Genomic DNA, 14,957 nt, shown 5'->3' on the forward strand with positions numbered 1-14,957 from the left:
GGGGCCACTGCCCTGGATCCATTTCCAAGCAGCAGCCCTCGAGATGTTTTAAAAACACAAATTGGGTCATGTCATTCTCATGCTTAAAACCATCGGTTATTTCCTTTTCAAAAGCACTGAGAATAAAATGCACCACTTTCCCCAACTCTCAAGACTAGTTGAGGTGGCCCTTATTGAACCCCATCTCACCTTGGACCTTTTTCTCCCTTATTTCCTAGACCCTGCTCATGTGGCCATGTTTTGGCTCCCCGAGATTCGCCATGATGCTTTCCACCCCCTGGTCCTTGCCTCTGATTTTCTGCTGCCCCTTTGCCTAGAAGGCTCCTCTTCAAGTGACAGGTTTTCACTTTGTTCCTCGGGTTCCTCAGAGAAAACTTCTCTGATGACTGTTTCAAAGGGAGCTGTTCTCATCACCACACCCACTTCGTTTTCACAAATGCTGCTCCTGTCAGTTGTGATTATTGGCTTGTTTGCTTCCTCCTCTATTGTCATGTCTTCCTCCACAAAAACGTGAGCTCCAACTGGCTTGCTCTTATTCACTGTGGCCCCAATCACTGCCGGTCCACCATAGATATTCAATAAGCATTTGTTTAATGAACAGATGAATCGTTTTCAGATTATTTAAGCTATATTCGTTTCTCCTTGACTGTCTGACCGTCTACTCCTTCGTAAAGTATCCAACCACAGAGGGAGGAACATGTTTCATTTTCAACTTAAATATGTGTTCAAAGGGGACAGAATTTTAACATATTGAAGGGAGATTGTTGTTCTATCTTAGCTTTTGCATAGTCTCTCCCTTCATGGTGGCAAATGACCAGATACTAAGTTCTAAGAGCCATCAGACTTTCATTAGCAAACATTTTCTAACCTTTTCTGTTTTCTAGGTCTTTTCTGAATTTTATTTAATCTGAATTTAGAATGTCGTCATCCCTACGGAAGCCGTTGCTTGCATGTAATTTTCGATTGTGGAAATTCTAGAAATCCTATAAAATTAACATTTTTGTTTATTTCAAATACATTGGTTCCAAGACTATGTCATGCTAACTCCTCTTATTCTCAAGAATTACAAAATAAAGATGGTGATAAGGAATTCATTGCTACAGTGTCTTGGGATATGAAATTGTATCCATAAAAACACTGATGTAATACTATGAGCTCATAATATAAATGGATAGCAAATCATTTTGTGGCATATTCGATCATGAAGATATTTGGGTATAATTTTAGAGGAAAAAAATAAAGCAATGTTGCGACTAACAGGTGAGTGACTTCAAACCACAACTGGGCAATCTTAAATCCTGATTTGAGTAAATGTTTGCCAAAGCTTTTTTAAAGTCAACACATAGAATAGTCTAAAAGATGGGAAAGAAGTCTGTCTAAAACATCAGAGGGGAAAAAAATAGGTTAAATATAAAACATTGCTGATCAAGATAAATGATCCAATGGAAAGTACTCTTATTGGAATAAAATACGGAAAGGGGAAGAGAAAGGAAGAGTTTAAGAGATGGAACTAGTGTAAGTGTCTGAGATCAATCTGTTGAGCTATGCAATCAGGAACACAGCGATTAGTGTTGACTAACCATGTACTCTAAGCCTTTATACTTCACAGCCTGCTCAACCACAAAGAGCATGCCAACAGCAACCGGAGCTCAGTAAGGGACGGAGGGTCCACGTTGCCTGGAGAGGTTCAAGTCGACTTCTTGGAAAGAACAGGACTTTAGTGAAACCTTGCTGGATGCTTAGGGGTCTTGATACAGAAAGATGGGAGCAGGAAGAGAGAGAGGGGCACAAAAGCAAAAAAACACAAACAAATTAGATCGCCTCACCTCCAGGAAAAAAAGGCTTTCAAAGGTTTCCTGACTGAAATGGAACACAGAATACAGAGACAGAAATTTAATGGAATGGCCCCACGGTGGGTTTTGCCTGTTAGGCTTCGGGTGGGCGGGCTGTAGAAGCAACTGGAATCATGAAGAAAGGGTGGCATGAAGGGGTGATGTTTTAGGAAGGGAAATACTTGCTTGCATCAGTCCTGTTGCAAAGAGGTAAGTTTGGCTCTTGAATGGTCTCCAAAGACCCTGTGTGTTAAAGGCTTGATCCCCAACCTACAGTGCTACGGGGAGGGGGTGGCAGCTTTGTGAGGGGGAGCCTAATGGAGGCAAGTTAGGGCATGGGGATGCGTCCTTGAAGGGGATAGTGGGACTCTGGCCCCTTCCTATCTCTCTCTATCACTTTCTGGCTGCCATGAGGTGAGTAGCTTTGCTCTATCATGTGCTCCCGCAGTGATATTCCGTCTCTTCACAGGCCCAAGATCAGTGGAACCAAAGGACCACGAACTGAAACTAAGAACTTGGAAAATAAAACTTTCCTTCCTGCAAGTTGCTTATCTCAGGTATTTTGTCACAGTAACAGAAAGTTAACCTATTGGAGTCATTCCATAATGCTATTCCTACAGTAAGGCTGTAAGATATAATCAAGATCTGCACTCTGAGGATGGTATTATTAATAGAGAAAAAGGAGTAACTCCAAGAGGCAGTTTTAAGGGCATGGAAACAGAAATGTGCTAAATTGTGTAAGTTTCTTGCTTTACATATATTATTTTCCTTAATTCTCAAAAGAGCCTTTCCAAAATATATTGTTTTTCCAGCTTCGAGATAACTGAGCTTAGTGAGTTATTAAATAAATTACACAAGATCAAACTGTGGAACCAAGGTTAAGAACGGGCAGGTTGAGTGGGTGGTGGATTAAGGTGAATCAAAGTGTTCTCATTTCTTGACTTTGCAAGGCTGCATTTGCATTTTTATTGTGCTTTGTGCTCCCAGGTCTGGGAACCTCAGGTTGATCTGTGTAAGATTATGTGTCAAAGACAAAGGCTGAGTAGCTAGCCCTGAAAACAGGAGGCAACTGCCAGTTTGGGTTTTTATCCTTAAAACTCAGCATCTGGTTGGAGATAAATGAAAGGCGAGTTTCTGATACGAAATAAGACTTTAAAAGACTGATAAAGAGCAATCGCCTGCTGGGTAAGGAAAGTTTACTCCACTAAGTTTGCTCTCAGGGTGTTTGTCGGGTAGCTGTGACCTCAAGCTGGAGACTGACCAGCGGTCTCCAGAGCAGAGGGAGCCCATGGAGTTCTGAGCAAGATCCTTGTGCCCAGAGGAACAGGGTCACCCACTCGTGCAATTTAGAAGCAGCCTGAAATAAACGTGGAGCACCAGGGTCAGAGAGCAAAGATGGGTTGGGAGTCAACCCTATAGATCCAGATTTAGATCCAGATTTTTAAAACTAGGAAACTCTCTTTCTAAAGAGAAAAAGCAAAGCTTGCAGTCTCGTTCCATTACCCACCGGTGCCTTTGAGCCATGAACTTTCCCCCACTTCAGAAACTTCTCTGGAAAATTCATTTCATGCTTGTCTACTCCAGTAACACCCTTGACTGAACTGTTACCAAACAGGAGACTTGGCCGAGGGAATGTGAGAAATCTCTGGATAGGCTGGAGCCAGTTGGCACCCTTGAGAGCCATGTGCTGTGACCTTCGCTTTACCTGTAATCTGGGACCATGACCTTCTCCCAGCAGAGGGGACTTTCTGATTATTCCTGTGCCAGGTGCCTGGGAAGCAGACACGGCACATGTGGCACATTCTTTGACACACTAAAAATGTCTGTTAGGCTGAGGGAGGGCCACAGGGGTCCTGGCTTCAGAGCCCTGCATCCACCTGCGTCTGGGGGGCTGTCCTAGGAGACCGGCTTGGTAGCTCTTAAATCTCCCTGAGAGCCTCAGTTTGGATTCTTTCCCTTGTTAGACCAGGTCTCCACCAGTTAACTTACTGCTGCTAATGCTGCCCTCAAACCAATGTGATAAGCACCCCTGTCTCCTCCATGGTACATTTTTTTTTCCCAACTGTCTTTTGATGGATCCTTAGACAACCACCTTCCCATTTACAACAATGCTTCTTTCAGAATTCAGCTTCTTTTCTCAAGTTCTCAGCCTCTTACCCTCAGAAAATGATCTAATTTCTTCCTCCCCTGAGAAAAGACTTGTATTTTCAGCAAGAACTGACCGAGCACTAATGCGAAGCAAGAAATGTGCGAAGTCGCTTGGCACCGAGACACACACCTGTAATCCCAGGGACTCAGGACGCTGAGGGAGGAGGAGCACAAGTTCAAGGCCAGGCTTGATGACTTAACAAGACCCTGTCTCTGGATGAAAAATAGGAAGTGTTTAGGGGTGCAGTTCAATGTAGAGTGCCCCTGGGTTCAACCGCCAACACCACACACACAAAGACCCTGGAATATAAAGACAAACAAAATATCATGTCAAGGGAGGGTACTCAAAGGGCAAAGGTGGATGGGGTGGGGGAAAGTCATCAGTTCCACCTAAGAAGGCAGGAAAAGCCACATGAAGACCACTTAGATATTAAAAAGTATTGTTATAAAAATGATAGGCAAGAGGCTGGGGTTGTGGCTCAGTGGCAGAGTGCTTGCCTCGCACTTGTGAGGTACTGGGTTTGATCCTCAGCACCACATAAAAAAATAAATAAATAAAATAAATAAATAAAGATATTGTGTCCATCTTTTAAAAAAATGATAGGTAAGAAGGTGATATGTTGATTGATTCCAACATGGCGGCGGACGCGGAGAGATCAAGTCTCTGACCTCTTCAGCTGTGCGGGCATAGGGAGTCGTAAACAACCTAAATCTGTTTGCTCAGGATCACTAGGCAATGCTGAGCTGACGTAGATCTGGGGCGAACAGTCTGGGCCTCTCAGAACACACACTGAGCCCGGATCGGCTGAATTCAAGCTCCCATTCGCCTGCTTCCCGCAGACAAACAGCTGTGACTCAGCACTAATCCATCCGGCTGAAACAACTGGTCAGCCCTTCTCATCCTACGGAGGTAAATGCCTACCGAGCCTTCATAGGTAGTGGCCACAGGTTTGAAACGGGGCTTGGGAGAGACAGTAAGGACCCACCTGTTGCATTGGTCGCCCGGCAAAGGGAAACGAACTGACGCCATTTGCAAGAGACACCACCATGGCAGAGAACTGACGTCACCAGACTGCGGCGGAGGAGATAACTTCATTGAAACCTGCGGCTACAGGTGTGTAATTCCCTAGCCTTCCCTCTCCACACATCGGGGAAACCTTAAGGGCCCCTCCCAGCTCTCCCATAAGGGCCCCTCCCAGCTCTCCCATAGGGGCCCCTCCCAGCTCTCCCGTAAGCGCGATAGCCAGCGCGAGGGAATCAGAGGTGGCGTGGGACCCACGACGCGGAACTACCGCTCCCACCAGAGCTGACTGCTGAGGCCTCTTGGACCAGCTACCGGGGGCGTGGCTACCGGAGGGCAAGTAAAATTCGCTGAGGATTCTCAGCCCCAAGCTCTACAAACTTAGGGTCTGAGGGAATGGCAAACTGGAAGAGTGTGCCCAGTCGTTCATGAAAACAGGGCTCCCGGGAGCAGCAGACCTGGCGTGTAGCCAGTATTGTGGTGAGCGGCACCCGTGAGAGGGGCCTGGCTAGAGGAAAAGTGGAAAGTGACTAGACACAAGAGGAGGCCCTAGGCACTCAGGATTGGAGACTCGCCCAGTCTGGGAGGAGCTGCTGCACAGTGATTGGTTCCCGCGTATTGACAGGAGAAACTTGGCCTGGTGGGCACAGCGCCACCTACTGGAAGAGAAGTTAATCAAACTCTAAGACTGCATTTATTAGTTTTTTTTCTTTTCTCTCTTTTTTTTGATTTGGGTTTTTCTTTCATTTTCATTTTTCTTTCTTGTTGTTTTTTTTAATTTTTTTACAATTTTTTTAATTTTTTTTTCTAATAATTTTAATTTTAATTTTTTAAAAATTTTTTTCTTTTTTTATTTCCTATTTTTTTCTTCTTTTGTCTTTTCATTTCTCTTATCCCCCCTTCCTTGAATTCTACCTGCTTACTCTCATTCTCTTTAGTGACTTCTTCCCTTCCCTTCTAATACCTTTCCTCCCAAGCATCAAATAAATTTATAGGAGTAAACAGTAACTCAGCAGTCAAACAGAACAAGAAGTAACATGAGCAGCTTCAAAAAGCAAGGAAGAAAAGGAGTACAAACAATGCAGGACAGCCTAAATATTCAGGAGGACCTAGAGTCATCAGAAAAATGGTCATATAAAGAACTCAAGGAACACCTTAGACAGATGGAATGGAACCTTAAAGAGGATACAAGACAGCAAATTCAAGCAGCGAAAGAACACATTGAGAATGAATTACATAAACAGATAAAAGAAGAAGTTAAGCATCTTTATCAGGAGATAGAGATTATAAAAAATAATCAAACAATAATTCTAGAAATGAAGGAAACGATAAACCAAATTAAAAACTCATTTGAGAGTATCACTAACAGATTGGAGCAAGTAGAAGCCAGAAGGTCAGAGAATGAAGACAAAATATATCATCTTGAAAAGAGTCTAGCCAACTCAGAAAGGCTGGTAAAAAATCACGAGAAAAACATCCAAGAGTTATGGGATAACATAAAAAAAACCAAACTTATGAGTCATTGGGATAGAAGAAGGTACAGAGATTCAAACCAAGGGAATGAGTAACCTGCTGAATGAAATAATTACAGAAAACTTTCCAGAAATAAAAAAGGAAACAGATATACAAATTGAAGATGCATACAGGACACCGAGCACACAAAATCACAGTAGACCAATGCCAAGACACATTGTTATGAAGCTATCCAATATACAGAACAAAGAGAAAATATTAAAAGCTACAAGAGAAAGGAGACAGATTACATTCAGGGGTAAACCAATAAGGTTAACAATGGATTTTTCATCACAGACACTGAAAGCAAGAAGGTCATGGAACAATGTATTTCAAACACTGAAAGACAATGGATGCCAACCAAGGATTTTGTAGCCAGCAAAATTAAGCTTCAGGTATGACAACGAAATAAAAATCTTTCATGATAAACAAAAGTTAAAAGAATTTGCAGCCAGAAAACCAGCATTGCAAAGCATTTTGAGCAAAACACTACACGAGGAAGAAATGAAAAACAATAACCAAAACCATCAGTAGGAAGTGCCTCAGTAAAGACAGAGGGCGAGGGGAAAGATAATCATGGAGAAACAAACTAATTTTTTTAAAAAAAGGATAAATAATCAAACATGGATGGAAGTACAAACCATATATCAATAGTAACTCTGAATGTTAATGGCTTAAACTCTCCAATAAAGCGACATAGGCTGGTATCATGGATTAAAAAAACAAATTCAACAATATGCTGCCTCCAGGAGACACATCTGATTGGAAAAGACATACACAGGCTGAAGGTGAAAGGATGGGAAAAAATATACCACGCACACGGTCCTCCTAAGCAAGCAGGGGTGGCCATCCTCATATCGAATAAAATCGACTTCAAGACTAAGTTAATCAAAAGGGATAAAGAAGGACATTATATACTGTTAAAAGGAACCATTCACCAACAAGACATAACAATTATCAATATTTATGCACCAAATAATGGTGCTGCGACATTCATAAAACAAATTCTCCTCAAGTTCAAGAATCAAATAGACCACAACACAATAATTATGGGTGACTTCAACACACCTCTCTCACCATTGGACAGATCCTCCAAACAAAAGTTGAATAAAGAAACTATAGAACTCAATATCATAATCAATAACCTAGACTTAACTGACATATATAGAATATATCAACCATCATCATCAAATGGATATACTTTTTTCTCAGCAGCACATGGATCCTTCTCAAAAATAGACCATATATTATGCCATAGGGCAACCCTCAGTAAATATAAAGGGGTGGAGATAATACCTTGCCTTTTATCTGATCATAATGGAATGAAACTGGAAATCAATGATAAAAGAAGGAAGGAAAAATCCTACATCACATGGAAAATGAACAATATGTTACTGAATGATCAATGGGTTACAGAAGACATAAAGGAGGAAATCAAAAAATTCTTAGAGATAAATGAAAATACAGACACAACATATCGGAATCTATGGGACACAATGAAAGCAGTTTTAAGAGGAAAATTCATCGCCTGGTGGTCATTCCTCAAAAAAAGAAAAAACCAACAAATAAATGAGCTCACACTTCATCTCAAAGCCCTAGAAAAGGAAGAGCAAAACAACAGCAAATGTAGCAGAAGGCAAGAAATAATTAAAATCAGAGCAGAAATCAATGAATTTGAAACAAAAGAAACTATTGAAAAAATTAACAAAACTAAAAGTTGGTTCTTCGAAAAAATAAATAAGATCGACAGACCTTTAGCCATGCTAACGAAGAGAAGAAGAGAGAGAACTCAAATTACTAACATACGGGATGAAAAAGGCAATATCACAACAGATGCTACAGAAATACAGAAGACAATTAGAAATTATTTTGAAAACCTATATTCCAATAAAATAGAAGATAGTGACGACAGCGATAAATTTCTTAAGTCATATGATTTGCCCAGACTGATTCAGGAGGAAACACACAATTTGAACAGACCAATATCAATGGATGAAATTGAAGAAGCCATCAAAAGACTACCAACCAAGAAAAGCCCAGGACCGGATGGGTATACAGCGGAGTTTTACAAAACCTTTAAAGAAGAATTAATACCAATACTTTTCAAGTTATTTCAGGAAATAGAAAAACAGGGAGCTCTTCCAAATTCATTCTATGAGGCCAACATCACCCTGATTCCGAAACCAGACAAAGACACCTCAAAGAAAGAAAACTACAGACCAATATCTCTAATGAACCTAGATGCAAAAATCCTCAATAAAATTCTGGCGAATCGAATACAAAAACACATCAAAAAATTGTGCACCATGATCAAGTAGGATTCATCCCTGGGATGCAAGGATGGTTCAATATACGGAAATCAATAAATGTTATTCACCACATCAATAGACTTAAAGATAAGAACCATATGATCATCTCGATAGATGCAGAGAAAGCATTCGACAAAGTACAGCATCCCTTTATGTTCAAAACATTAGAAAAACTAGGGATAACAGGAACATACCTTGACATTGTAAAAGCTATCTATGCTAAGCCTCAGGCTAGCATCATTCTGAATGGACAAAAGTTAAAGGCATTCCCTCTAAAATCCGGAACAAGACAGGGATGCCCTCTATCTCCACTTCTATTCAATATAGTTCTCGAAACACTGGCCAGAGCAATTAGACAGACGAAAGAAATTAAAGGCATAAAAATTGGAAAAGAAGAACTTAAATTATCACTATTTGCAGATGACATGATTCTATACCTAGAAGACCCAAAAGGGTCTACAAAGAAACTACTAGAACTAATAAATGAATTCAGCAAAGTGGCAGGATATAAAATCAACACGCATAAATCAAAGGCATTTCTGTATATCAGCGACAAAACTTCTGAAATGGAAATGAGGGAAAACACTCCATTCACAATATCCTCAAAAAAAAAAATAAAATACTTGGGAATCAACCTAACAAAAGAGGTGAAAGATATATAAAATGAAAACTACAGAACCCTAAAGAGAGAAGTAGAAGAAGATCTTAGAAGATGGAAAAATATACCCTGTTCATGGATAGGCAGAACTAACATTATCAAAATGGCGATATTACCAAAAGTTCTCTATAGGTTTAACGCAATGCCAATCAAAATCCCAACGGCATTTCTTGTAGAAATAGATAAAGCAATCATGAAATTCATATGGAAAAATAAAAGACCCAGAATAGCAAAAGCAATTCTAAGCAGGAAGTGTGAATCAGGCGGTATAGCGATACCAGATTTCAAACTATATTACAGAGAAATAGGGACAAAAACAGCATGGTACTGGTGCCAAAAGAGGCGGGTGGACCAATGGTATAGAATAGAGGACACAGAGACTAATCCACAAAGTTACAACTATCTTATATTTGATAAAGGGGCTAAAAGCATGCAATGGAGGAAGGATAGCATCTTCAACAAATGGTGTTGGGAAAACTGGAAATCCATATGCAACAAAATGAAACTGAATCCCTTTCTCTCGCCATGCACAAAAGTTAACTCAAAATGGATCAAGGAGCTTGATATCAAATCAGAGACTCTGCGTCTGATAGAAGAAAAAGTTGGCTCCGATCTACAGATTGTGGGGTCGGGTTCCAAATTCCTTAATAGGACACCCATAGCACAAGAGTTAATAACAAGAATCAACAAATGGGACTTACTTAAACTAAAAAGTTTTTTCTCAGCAAGAGAAACAATAAGAGAGGTAAATAGGGAGCCTACATCCTGGGAACAAATTTTTACTCCTCACACTTCAGATAGAGCCCTAATATCCAGAGTATACAAAGAACTCAAAAAATTAGACAATAAGATAACAAATAACCCAATCAACAAATGGGCCAAGGACCTGAACAGACACTTCTCAGAGGAGGATATACAATCAATCAACAAGTACATGAAAAAATGCTCTCCATCTCTAGCAGTCAGAGAAATGCAAATCAAAACCACCCTAAGATACCATCTCACTCCAGTAAGATTGGCAGCCAGTATGAAGTCAAACAACAACAAGTGCTGGCGAGGATGTGGGGAAAAGGGTACACTTGTACATTGCTGGTGGGACTGCAAATTGGTGCGGCCAATTTGGAAAGCAGTTTGGAGATTCCTGGGAAAGCTGGGAATGGAACCACCATTTGACCCAGCTATTGTCCTTCTCGGACTATTCCCCGAAGACCTTAAAAGAGCGTACTACAGGGATACTGCCACATCGATGTTCATAGCAGCACAATTCACAACAGCTAGACTGTGGAACCAACCCAGATGCCCTTTAATAGATGAATGGATAAAAAAATGTGGCATTTATACACCATGGAATACTATGCAGCAATAAAAAATGACAAAATCATAGAATTTGCAGGGAAATGGATGGCACTAGAACAGATTATGCTTAGTGAAGCTAGCCAATCCCTAAAAAACAAATACCAAATGTCTTCTTTGATATAATGAGAGCAACTATGAACAGAGCAGGGAGGAAGAGTAGGAAGAAAAGATTAACATTAAACAGAGACATGAGATGGGAGGGAAAGGGAGAGAAAAGGGAAATTGCATGGAAATGAAGGGAGACCCTCATTGCTATACAAAATTACATATAAGAGGTTGTGAGGGGAATGGGAAAATAAACAAGGAGAGAAATGAATTACAGTAGATGGGGTAGAGAGAGAAGATGGGAGGGGAGGGGAGGGGGGATAGTAGGGGATAGGAAAGGTAGCAGAATACAACAATTACTAATAGGGCATTATGTAAAATTGTGGATGTGTAACCGACGTGATTCTGCAATCTTCATTTGGGGTAAAATTGGGGGTTCATAACCCACTTCAATCTAATGTATGAAATATGATATGTCAAGAGCTTTGTAATGTTGTGAACAACCAATAAAAAAAAGAAGGTGATATGTTAATCAGCTTGACTTAATCATGCCTCACTGTTTGCTCAACATATTGTGCTCCGTAAAAGTGTACAATTATGATTTGTCAGTCAAAATAATACCATGAATCGATTTTTTTTAAAGGCCAGCTGGGGGATAAAAGAAGGAGGGACACCATGAAATGGGAGGGAGACCAAAGGAATGGACGGGGGAGGGGATGAGGGGCTGGGGTGGAGGAGGGGCAGGAACAGGAAACTTGGGTTGAGCAAACGATGCTGTGTGCATGTGTGAATTCCACCTTTATGTATCTCTGTAAAGTACCAACATATAAAAATAATAAATATACAGGGGAAGGTCAGGAAGTGGAGAAAGGGGAATGAGGAGGGAGAGAGAAGGGGACAGAGGAGCAGGAGGTACTAGGGACTAAAATGGAACAAGTCATATTTCATACATGTGCAATTATGCCCAAGTGAGGCCCTCTGTTGTGTACAGCTATAGTGCACCGATAAACAATGTGGGGGGAAATGTGACCTGGGACAAACTGCTGAAAGTCCCTTCCCTCTGATCCCTAAATCATTTCGAGCTGTAAATAACCTGAACACCTTTCTTCCTGTCTCATAAAAAAGGTGTCTACTCTCTTCTATGGCTAACACCTCACGTGGCTCTTAAAAATCAGTTTTATCTTCCAATATGAAAGTGAGGTAAAAAGAATGTCAGAAGAAATACAATCCGTCAACAAATATATGAGAAAGTGTTCATTGTTTCTAGCAATTAGAGAAAGGCATATCAAAACTAATATTCCATCTCACTCCAGTAGAATGGCAATTATCAAGAATACAGGCAACAATAAGTGTTGGCAAGGGTATGAAGGAAAAGGCACACTCATGCACTGCTGGTGGGACTGCAAATTGGTGCAACCACTATGGAAAGCAACACGGAGATTCCTTAGAAAATTTAGACAAGAACCACCATTTGATCCAGCTATCCACTCTTCAGTTTATATCCAAAGGACTTAAAATCAGCCTGCTGCAGTGACACAGCCACATCAGTGTTTATAGCAGTTCAATTTACAATAGCTAAACTAAGGATCAACCTAGGTGCTCTTCATTGGGTGAATGGATAAAGAAACGTGGTATATATACACAATGGAATATAACTCAGCCTTAAAGAAGAATGAAATTATGTAAATGGATGGAACCAGAGGCTATCATGCTAAGCAAAATATGCCAATCCCAAAAAATCAAAGGGCGAATGTTTTCTCTGAAATGTAGATGCTAATTCACAATGTGGAGGGTGGGCAAGGGAAGAATAGAGGTACTTTGGATTATTCAGAGGGGAGTGAAGGGAGGGCAGGGGGTACAGGGGTAGGAAGGACGGTAGAATGAATCGGACATTATTACCCTATGTGCGTATGTGATTACACAACCAGTTCTACATCACATGCAACCAGAAGAATAAGTTGTACTCCATTTATATATGTAGTGTCAAAATGCATTCTATTGTCATGCGTAACTATTTAGAACAAATTTTTTAAAAAAAGAATGGCAAAAATATTCTGAAACAATATCAGAAAATTTTAAGAGATTAAAAAAAAATCTCTCTTGACTCAGCCAACTTCTTAATAGTCCCACCATCATCCATTTTTTAAATTTATGTATGACAGCAGAATGTATTACGATTTCTTATTACACATATAGAGCCCAATTTTTCATATCTCTGGTTGTATATAAAGTATATTCACACCAATTCGTGTCTTCATACATGTACTTTGGATAATGATGAACATCACATTCCACCAACATTTCTAACCCCTGCCTCTCCTTCCCCTCCCACCCCTCTGCCCTATCTAGAGTTCATCTATTCCTCCTATGCTCCTGCTCCCTATCCCACTATGAATCAGCCTCCTTAAATCAGAGAAAACATTTGGCATTTGGTTTTTTGGGATTGGCTAACTTCACTTAGCATTATCTTCTGTAACTCCATCCATTTAACTGCAAATGCCAGGATTTTATTCTCTTTTTATTGCTGAGTAATATTCCATTGTGTGTATATGCCACAATTTCTTTTCCTGTATTTCTAAAGTAGCTGTGAGTTTAGTGATGTGTGTTCTTCATCCATCCTTTGTCCACCCCCTGCCTCTGGGAACCGACTCCTTCCAATTCAGCATCTTGACCCTCTTTGCATTCACATCCTTCCTCACTTACATTTCATGTTCCTAAAACAAAGGAAGCTGAACCGTCTCCGTAGCCTTCACACGCATTCCTAAAAGTTCCCTAATGACCTGCTGAGGAAGCCACCCCACTGTCCTTCTTTCTCCAGTCCCTAACCTGTCCACCTCTCCCAGAGCTCTTTCTACTTTTTTCTCTTCCTCTGCCTGCCCTTTACTGACTAGTGACTCCCGGGGTCTTCCACCCGGCCACGCTCTCTTGACACCCTGGAAGCTCCTCTTGGGCTTTCTCTCTGGCTTTGCATAGTCACGTCCAGATATCTTGCCGGAATCCAGTCTCACTTGCAACTTACCACTGGACCTCTTTACCCTAGAAGCTTCTAGCTCAACACCTATAAGCCAGATTTCCATCCTAAGTCCTGGACTTCAGCCAACCATACCAAAAAAAAGACACTATCTTAATTTCCTCCCTTCATTAGTCTTGTACATTCTTCCTGCAAAATGAATCCCAAGCCTGTCACTCATTTTCACCGCCTCTTTGTAAAATCAGATGCTGACTCTCTATACCCTGGTTCATTAGACAGACTCCTTATGACGTTCCTGCTTTCAATTTCTTTCACAATACTTTTTCTCCCATGCTACGCCATAAATTATATTTCTCAAATACAGTTATTGTCAAAAATATCACTTCCATAATTAAAAATTGTTGATGGTCTTTCACTGCCTGCATTAAAATCCAAATGTCTTACCTAGCACTCAGGCAGTGTGGGATTTGCTCCCAATCTGCTTTTTTCAACTCGTTTCTTTCCTATGCGTTCCCCGTACATCCTCAGATGTAAGCACAGGCAGCTACTATAGGCTCCCCTACTGCCCACAAATGCCATGAATTCTGACAGTACCAGGGACTTACCATGGTTTCCTCTTTTCCTGGAATGCCTTGTGCATTTGATGAAATCATATCCATGCTTCCAAGTCCAGCTCAAAGGCCACCCTCTCTGTGAAGTTCCCCAAACCTTGCTTTTTCCTGCCCCTTAGGAAATGAGTCACTCTCCCCTATGAGTCTGCAGACCAGAATGGTTCCAAAACCTGGCTGAGCACCAGAATCAACGGAGAAGTTTTGAGAAGATATTGATACCTTGGCCTTTACCTCCCACGTCATGCACCAGGACATCTGAGCATAAGCCTTGTGCAGTAGTAATCTCTTTTTCAAAAATCTTTGGTGCTAAAATGTACAAAACATAAAATTTACTGTCTTAACCATTTTTAAGTGTACAGTTCAGTAGTATCAAATATATCTATGATTTGTGAATCCATCTCCAGAACTCTTCTTCTTGCAAAACTAAAACTCTGTAGCCATTAAACAACTACTGCACATCCTCCCTCCCTGGAAACCATCATTCTGCTTTCTGT

General features: G+C 40.8%; 1 long non-coding RNA gene across 1 annotated transcript; it reads right to left on the reverse strand.

Annotated features, from left to right (window-relative positions):
• Window positions 1-1,685: 1,685 nt before the first annotated feature.
• LOC308649969 lies at window positions 1,686-14,574 on the reverse strand. Its single transcript, XR_014022203.1, has 3 exons — window positions 14,458-14,574; window positions 4,111-4,280; window positions 1,686-1,747 (listed from the first exon to the last, which is right to left on the reverse strand). It is a non-coding gene; the product is annotated as an uncharacterized lncRNA (long non-coding RNA).
• Window positions 14,575-14,957: the final 383 nt, after the last annotated feature.

This window comes from Spermophilus citellus (genome assembly GCF_964194105.1).
Source record: "Spermophilus citellus genome assembly, chromosome: 5".
NCBI lineage: Eukaryota > Metazoa > Chordata > Mammalia > Rodentia > Sciuridae > Spermophilus > Spermophilus citellus.